The sequence below is a fragment of the Pleurodeles waltl genome, chromosome 7, assembly GCF_031143425.1.
Source record: "Pleurodeles waltl isolate 20211129_DDA chromosome 7, aPleWal1.hap1.20221129, whole genome shotgun sequence".
Lineage (NCBI taxonomy): Eukaryota > Metazoa > Chordata > Amphibia > Caudata > Salamandridae > Pleurodeles > Pleurodeles waltl.
In genome coordinates this window covers 1298889752-1298899343 of record NC_090446.1, presented here as the reverse complement: position 1 = coordinate 1298899343, position 9592 = coordinate 1298889752, and positions in this window count along the sequence as shown.

Genomic DNA, 9592 nt, shown 5'->3' with positions numbered 1-9592 from the left:
TGTCGTGACACACCCCCAGGCCTGGCGCAGCGAGGGCACAAATAAAGTGATATCCTTCCTCTAGGGGGCAGAGGCCACAATATCTCGGGTGTGTGTCTTATGTATGTGGAGCTGCGGGTTGCTTCGTGGATACTGACAAGGGCATGAAAGTACATTTCAAATTGTACCAAATTTCTTATTACGATTAACATATAGCTTGCATATAATTTGCTGAGAATACCAATCTGATTCCTATATTCCCATGTTTTCTTTCTTTCTTCATATTTTTTTTAAATTTCTTAAACTTACCATAGCTGCCAAGCTTTCAGATTGCTATGTGTGAATTGTTAATAATTTCAGTGTAAATATGAGTGACATTTCAGTGATTATGACTATGAGCGGCACTTTATTACAAGCTAAAGCAATGAAGACATGGAAAACATGAATATCAGAAATTCAGGGCACAAGTCGGGGTTACACGCTGGTACACGGTGGCCACTCACTATTTTCACCCTGCCAAGTAATTGTGCCGCACTGTCATAGGCTGAACTCGTCAGGGTGTCATTTTTAAACATCAAGACGCATTTAGCAGCGCCTGCACCTTGTCTGCTTTCCTTCTGAGCAGAAACATGCTGGGTCAGTGAGGGGGCTTTTTTATTTTAAATTCGAGCTTGGGCAAAAAAAGGCTGTAGTTAATGTGGCCATCAGGCCTCTTTTTGTTCTTGCTGGAACCCCACACCTACCTGCAAATGTGGTGGCAGGGAAACAAAGGTACACAGCATGTTGTCACTTCACAGATAGTCAAGAGACAGTATTTTGACTTGGTCAGTTTCTGTATATGAGATGTGCTTGCACAGTAAGAATGTCAGATATGGTGGTCTGATCCTGTATTTACAAATATCAATTTAAATATCACCATTTTCTTTTCTTTTGTAGCGCTACTTATCCCAATGCAGGGTTTCAGAGTGCTTTATATCACATGTACACACTATACATTGGCAATAAATCATATGTGTAAATCTATGTACAGGATGTGTTACATAGGACAGTGAGGGTTACAAGGTGTAGGAGTCACATTTCCTTCATAGCTCATAGTGCTATATTAGAATGATTACAATTTATGAACTTCAAGTAACAATAGGATTTCTGTGTTAAAAGTAGTAGTCCTCTTATCCACATAAAACAAAAATCAGTCATGATATGCTTTGCAGGAGACACATTAAACCTCTATGCTACTTTGATTCAAAGCTGGTACTAGACATGACACACATCTCTCCAGACAATGTGTTAACCACTATGGTTATCTTACCATTATTATTATTCGATGAGATTCACAGGGCATACGAAGATCTCTGCAGTAGGTTCCTTAACCTCAAAAGATTTTTTTAAATGCAGTCTTTGCAAAGCAGTACAGATTTATTGCCAAGTTTCTCCTTGTGTCAATTTCTTTGTGGCCTAGATTTTAAAAATTAAATGTTTAAATTAAGACCCAGATTTTGTAATGTATTTGTGCCACTTTTTTTGAACAACCCAAGTGCAAAATCACATTTGTTAAATGTGGTAATTCAATTAAATGTACTCCTTATAGACCTTCTAAACATACTTGTGATATCTTAAGATCAAATGTCACATCTTGTGATGTCACTTCGTGGAAGGTTATGGGATGTAATGCCACTTCCTGTGATGTAACTTCCTGTGATGCCTCTTGCAATATCATATGCCATTATGTCACACGCTATGATATTACGTGCCTTGATGTCAGTTGTATACTGTCTAACTTGGCTAGTCCTCCCTCTTCCTTTTTAAGGATTTGTGCCCTGCACAAATTACAGTCACTTGAGCATTAAGAAACTCTAATAAGATCTTAAAACTGCTACAAAGTACCAGAAATGGAAGAGCACCCAGACTTTCAGAAGCACTTACATTAAACTGCAGCAGTGAGAGAGAGATCCTGGCGCTTGGCTCTAGCCTCCGCTCCTTCTCCAGTGCTCTGCTGATGAGAGAGCTCAGATGCCTTCAGAGAGCCTGTGCTGTCATGATGCGTTGATGTGTGACTTTTGAGCACCAGGCTGCAGCTCACCCCCCACCCCTGCCCCACGAGCAGCACAACACAGGGAACTTCAACACTGATAAACGGAGACAAAGAAGCATCTTTTACTGTGACAAAGAAGCACGTTTTGTCTTTGTACCGAGAGTCTGCCCGAACCACAGCAAGACTTAGAAGAAGGGTGCCTTTCGCTTAGTTTACATTGCAATTGAGCCGAACGCTTTTAAAGAAAGTCCCTGTAAACTGAGGCCTTTACCTCTCTTCATTTCTGCATGCAAACCTGCTTTTCCCTTTCTGCTAAATTGAAAGGAAAACACGTTGCTGCTCTTGCTGTTGATTTGCTACAAGCAAGTGTGAAACTCCAATTCCTCCCTGGTTACTTTTCAACAAAAGTGGCAGCTGTGCACTGAGCCATACTCCCGGATGTTGCGATACATGGGCGCACGTGACATCACATGATCAGGCCGCACTGTGCTGGGTCTCAGCTGAGAGCTAGTAGCTGGCAGCTTTAAAATTACTGGCAGTGGTAGACAGACTGCTTACATGAGGCGCAAGGCCATTAGATTAAGCACACTGAGTCACCACACTGCTATGCACTCCTCTGGCTTCCCCCGTAATTCTCAATGGAGCCTCCCGGCTGGCTTCTGTACACTGCAAGCAGGTGGTGTGGAAGGGGTGCTAATGCGTGACTTTGCATTTTACTGCAGTGATACAGACCACCACACCAAAATGCGTAAGTCTTACCCTCGATGCCTGGTATTTGGCAGGGCTGCCATACCCTATTAAATGTATTGTTCTTTAAAAGGGTTCTATTTGCTTTGCCCATATTATCCCCAAGCCACTATCTAAAAAGCCCTTTTATAGTAAAGATAGCCGCATTCCCACAGGAATGTTGTCCGTGTTACGAATCGTTGACATGATTAATAGGTAAAAAGTCCAAGTTTAGAGCTCACTGTTGTCATAAAGATCATTCTTTTCAGACAAATTCTTTCCATAGAAGATTCAACAGTATCACCATATCGCCACTTTAGAGATCCTTCTTAACTGTTGAAATAACAGTGTTCCTACATTTTTGTTCAGGAATCATACAAATTGCAAAAGCTTAATAAAGTTGATATCAGAATTTTTGCATAATTTTTTAAGAAAACGCTACCTCCTGTCCCACCAGTCTCAATTATCCCAAAGATGCTTTGTTCATCAGTGGCAGTTGCCATTTGACACCCTCTAACTGAAAGTTACTGAATATACACTTGGCGGGGATAGCAGTCATCTATTTATTAGCATACTCATGTACAAACAAACACTTTTCACACCAGTTTCTACACAAATCCTTTTATATCCCCCACACTTTCCCACAAAGTCCTCAAATCATATAGCCAAATTAGCCCTACACCAATATTTACATCATCACCTAATTTTCAACTTACAGTTCAGTATAGGTGACAGCTCACCCCATAGGAAATTGTAGCTGGTAGTGAGCACCACCATTCTTTTATCCCCGTTTATGCTCTACAGAAACCAGGTTAAATGAGGTAATTGAAATCAGCATATTAACCAGAAAATAATGGACGCCATCTTAGAAGTCTTTACCTGTGGATCAGTCTAGTGTTCAGAAGCAATCTTACCAGCCTTCTCATTTAGAGCAGTGGTGTAAGGAAATGCCTCCTTGGCATGGTTACCCCCTGACTTTTTGCCTTTGCTGATGCTATGTTTTGAATTGAAAGTGTGCTGAGGCCTGCTAACCAGGCCCCAGCACCAGTGTTCTTTCCCTAACCTGTACTTTTGTATCCACAATTGGCACACCCTGGCATCCAGGTAAGTCCCTTGTAACTGGTACCTCTGGTACCAAGGGCCCTGATGCCAGGGAATGTCTCTAAGGGCTGCAGCATGTCTTATGCCACCCTGGAGACCCCTCACTCAGCACAGACACACTGCTTGCCAGCTTGTGTGTGCTGGTGAGAACAAAACGAGTAAGTCGACATGGCACTCCCCTCAGGGTGCCATGCCAGCCTCTCACTGCCTATGCAGGTATAGATAAGTCACCCCTCTAGCAGGCCTTACGGCCCTAAGGCAGGGTGCACTATACCATAGGTGAGGGCACCAGTGCATGAGCACTGTGCCCCTACAGTGTCTAAGCAAAACCTTAGACATTGTAAGTGCAGGGTAGCCATAAGAGTATATGGTCTGGGAGTCTGTTTTACACGAACTCCACAGCACCATAATGGCTACACTGAAAACAGGGAAGTTTGGTATCAAACTTCTCAGCACAATAAATGCACACTGATGCCAGTGTACATTTTATTGTAAAATACACCCCAGAGGGCACCTTAGAGGTGCCCCCTGAAACCTTAACCGACTATCTGTGTAGGCTGACTGGTTCCAGCAGCCTGCCACAACCGAGACATGTTACTGGCCCCATGGGGAGAGTGCCTTTGTCACTCTGAGGCCAGTAACAAAGCCTGCACTGGGTGGAGATGCTAACACCTCCCCCAGGCAGGAGCTGTAACACCTGGCGGTGAGGCTCAAAGGCTCACCCCCCTTGGTTCCAGCACCACAGGGCACTCCAGCTAGTGGAGTTGCCCGCCCCCTCCGGCCACGGCCCCACTTTTGGCGGCAAGGCCGGGGGAAATAATGAGAATAACAAGGAGGAGTCACTGGCCAGTCAGGACAGCCCCTAAGGTGTCCTGAGCTGAAGTGACTCTAACTTTTAGAAATCCTCCATCTTGCAGATGGAGGATTCCCCAATAGTATTAGGGATCTGCACCCGGCGACCCCGACTCGACTGGTGGAGAACCAACACCTCAGGGAGGACCCTCCGGCGACTCCGAGACCGTGAGTAACCAAAGTTGTCCCCCCTGATCCCCCACAGCGACGCCTGCAGAGGGAATCCCGAGGCTCCCCCTGACCGCGACTGCCTGAACCTAAAGTCCCGACGACTGGAAAAGACCCTGCACCCGCAGCCCCCAGCACCTGAAGGAACGGAACTTCTGTGCAGGAGTGACCCCCAGGAGGCCCTCTCCCTTGCCCAGGTGGTGGCTACCCCGAGGAGCTCCCCCCTTGCCTGCCTGCACCGCTGAAGAGACCCCTTGGTCTCCCATTGAAATCTACAGAGAACCCGACGCTTGTTTGCACACTGCACCCGGCCGCCCCCGCGCTGCTGAGGGTGTACTTTTTGTGTGGACTTGTGTCCCCCCCCGGTGCCCTACAAAACCCCCCTGGTCTGCCCTCTGAAGACGCAGGTACTTACCTGCTGGCAGACTGGAACCGGGGCACCCCCTTCCCTCCATTGAATCCTATGTGTTTTGGGCACCTCTTTGACCTCTGCACCTGACCGGCCCTGAGCTGCTGGTGTGGTAACTTTGGGGTTGCTCTGAACCCCCAACGGTGGGCTACCTTGGACCCAAAACTGAGACCTGTAAGTGATTTACTTACCTGTTAAAAATAACAATACTTTACCTCCCCCAGGAACTGTGAAAATTGCACTGTGTCCACTTTTAAAACAGCTTATTGTGTTTTATGTAAAAAGTATATATGCTACTGTAATGATTCAAAGTTCCTAAAGTACTTACCCGCAATACCTTTCAAATGAGATATTACATGTAGAATTTGAACCTGTGGTTCTTAAAATAAACTAAGAAAATATATTTTTCTATAACAAAACCTATTGGCTGGATTTGTCTCTGAGTGTGTGTTCCTCATTTATTGCCTGTGTGTATGTACAACAAATGCTTAACACTACTCCTTTGATAAGCCTACTGCTCGACCACACTACCACAAAATAGAGCATTAGTATTATCTCTTTTTGCCACTATCTTACCTCTAAGGGGAACCCTTGGACTCTGTGCATACTATTCCTTACTTTGAAATAGTGCATACAGAGCCAACTTCCTACATTGGTGGATCAGCGGTGGGGTACAAGACTTTGCATTTGCTGGACTACTCAGCCAATACCTGATCACACGACAAATTCCAAAAATTGTCATTAGAAATTGATTTTTGCAATTTGAAATTTTTCTAAATTCTTTAAAGTCCTGCTAGGGCCTTGTGTTAGTCCCTGTTAGCATTTCATTTAGAGTTTAAAAGTTTGGTAAAAGTTTGAATTAGATTCTAGAACTAGTTTTAGATTCTTAAAAAGTATTCCAACTTTTAGAAGCATAATGTCTAGTACAGAGATGAATGTGGTGGAACTCGACACCACCCCTTACCTCCATCTTAAAATGAGGGAGCTAAGGTCACTCTGTAAATTAAAGAAAATAACAATGGGCCCCAGACCTTCCAAACTACAGCTCCAGGAGCTGTTGGCAGAGTTTGAAAAGGCCAATCCCTCTGAGGATGGCAACACAGAGGATGACAATAGTGACTTGGAGGATGATTCCCCCCTACCAGTCCGATCTAGGGAAGACAGGGCCTCTCAAGCCCTGACTCCAAGCATAATAGTCAGAGATGCTGGCTCCCTCACAGGAGGGACGAACCTCTCTGAAATCACTGAGGATAACTCCAGTGAAGAGGACATCCAGTTAGCCAGGATGGCCAAAAGATTGGCTTTGGAAAGACAGATCCTAGCCATAGAAAGGGAAAGACAAGAGATGGGCCTAGGACCCATCAATGGTGGCAGCAACATAAATAGGGTCAGAGATTCTCCTGACATGTTGAAAATCCCTAAAGGGATTGTAACTAAATATGAAGATGGTGATGACATCACCAAATGGTTCACAGCTTTTGAGAGGGCTTGTGTAACCAGAAAAGTGAACAAATCTCACTGGGGTGCTCTCCTTTGGGAAATGTTCACAGGAAAGTGTAGGGATAGACTCCTCACACTCTCTGGAAAAGATGCAGAATCTTATGACCTCATGAAGGGTACCCTGATTGAGGGCTTTGGATTCTCCACTGAGGAGTATAGGATTAGATTCAGGGGGGCTCAAAAATCCTCGAGCCAGACCTGGGTTGACTTTGTAGACTACTCAGTAAAAACACTAGATGGTTGGATTCAAGGCAGTGGTGTAAGTAATTATGATGGGCTATACAATTTATTTGTGAAAGAACACCTATTAAGTAATTGTTTCAATGACAAACTGCATCAGCATCTGGTAGACCTAGGACCAATTTCTCCCCAAGAATTGGGAAAGAAGGCGGACCATTGGGTCAAGACTAGGGTGTCTAAAACTTCCAAAAGAAAGGGGTCACAAAACCTCCCCAGGGGAAAGGTGGTGAGACAGCCAAAAACAAAAATAGTAAAGAGTCTTCTACAGGCCCCCAAAAACCTGCACAGGAGGGTGGGCCCAGAGCCTCTTCACAAAACAATTCTGGGTACAAGGGTAAAAACTTTGATCCCAAAAAGGCCTGGTGTCGTAGCTGTAGTCAGTCTGGACACCAAACTGGAGACAAGGCTTGTCCCAAGAAAAATACCACTTCTAACTCCACTCCAGCTAACACTGGAATGGCTAGTCTCCAAGTGGGATCAACAGTGTGCCCAGAGCAAATCAGGTGTCACACTGAAGCTACATTAGTCTCTGAGGGTGGGGTGGATTTAGCCACACTGGCTGCCTGGCCCCCTAACATGCAAAAATACAGGCAGCAGCTCTTAATTAATGGGACAAGTGTAGAGGGCCTGAGGGATACATGTGCCAGTGCCACTATGGTGACAGAGAAACTGGTTTCCCCTGGCCAATACCTGACTGGAAAAACCTATCCAGTCACCAATGCTGACAATCAAACTAAAGTACATCCCATGGCAATGGTAACTTTAGAGTGGGGAGGGGTCAATGGCCTGAAACAGGTGGTGGTCTCCTCAAATATCCCAGTAGACTGTTTGCTTGGAAATGACCTGGAGTCCTCAGCATGGGCTGAGGTAGAACTGAGAACCCATGCAGCCATGCTGGGTATCCCTGAACTGGTGTGTGTCAAGACAAGGGCACAGTGCAAGGCACAGGGTGAAAAAGTAGAGCTGGAGTCTGGAAGAAAGGCCCAGCCTACCAAGAGAAAAGGAAAGTCAGCTGGGAAGCCAGCTGCAACACAACAAGAAAAAGAGAACCTCTCTTCTCAGGAAGAAGTTCTGCCCTCTGAGGGAACTGAGCCTATGGAGCTGGAACCTTATCAGGTTGAGCTCTTGGGCCCAGGGGGACCCTCAAGGGAAGAGTTGTGTAAGGGACAAGAAACCTGTCCCTCTCTTGAAGGCCTTAGGCAGCAAGCTGCTGAAGAGTCCAAAGGCAAGAAAAATGGAACACATAGGGTCTATTGGGAAGATGGACTCCTGTACACTGAGGCAAGAGATCCCAAACCTGGTGCCACTAGAAGAGTGGTAGTGCCTCAGGCGTTCAGAGAGTTTATTCTGACCTTAGCCCATGATATTCCCCTTGCTGGGCATTTGGGACAAACCAAGACGTGGGAGAGGTTAGTCAACCACTTCTACTGGCCCAACAGGTCCCAGAAGGTTAAGGAGTTTTGCCTCTTCTGTCCCACCTGTCAAGCCAGTGGTAAGACAGGTGGACATCCAAAGGCCCCCCTCATTCCACTTCCAGTGGTGGGGGTCCCCTTTGAAAGAGTGGGTGTGGACATAGTGGGTCCACTTGAACCTCCCACAGCCTCAGGAAATATGTACATCCTAGTAGTAGTGGATCATGCTACTAGGTATCCTGAAGCTATTCCCCTTAGGTCGACTACTGCCCCTGCAGTAGCCAAGGCCCTCATTGGTATCTTTACCAGAGTGGGCTTCCCTAAGGAGGTGGTGTCTGACAGAGGTACCAACTTCATGTCAGCATACCTGAAACACATGTGGAATGAGTGTGGAGTGACTTATAAATTCACTACACCATATCATCCACAAACTAATGGCCTTGTTGAGAGATTCAACAAGACATTAAAGGGCATGATCATGGGTCTCCCAGAAAAACTCAAAAGGAGATGGGATGTCCTCCTGCCATGTCTGCTTTTCGCTTACAGAGAGGTGCCTCAGAAGGGAGTAGGGTTCTCACCCTTTGAACTTCTGTTTGGCCACCCTGTAAGGGGACCACTTGCTCTTGTTAAAGAAGGCTGGGAGAGACCTCTTCATGAGCCTAAACAAGACATAGTGGACTATGTACTTGGCCTTCGCTCAAGGATGGCAGAGTACATGGAAAAGGCAAGTAAAAACCTTGAGGCCAGCCAACAACTCCAGAAGTTTTGGTATGACCAAAAGGCTGCACTGGTTGAATTTCAACCAGGGCAGAAAGTCTGGGTTCTGGAGCCTGTGGCTCCCAGGGCACTTCAGGACAAATGGAGTGGCCCTTACCCAATACTAGAGAGGAAGAGTCAGGTCACCTACCTGGTAGACCTGGGCACTAGCAGGAGCCCCAAGAGGGTGATCCATGTGAACCGCCTTAAGCTCTTCCATGACAGGGCTGATGTGAATCTGTTGATGGTAACAGATGAGGACCAGGAAGCTGAGAGTGAGCCTCTCCCTGATCTCCTCTCATCAGACCCCAAAGATGGCTCAGTGGATGGAGTGATCTATTCAGACACCTTCTCTGGCCAACAGCAATCTGATTGTAGGAAGGTCCTGCAACAGTTTGCTGAGCTCTTTTCCTTAAC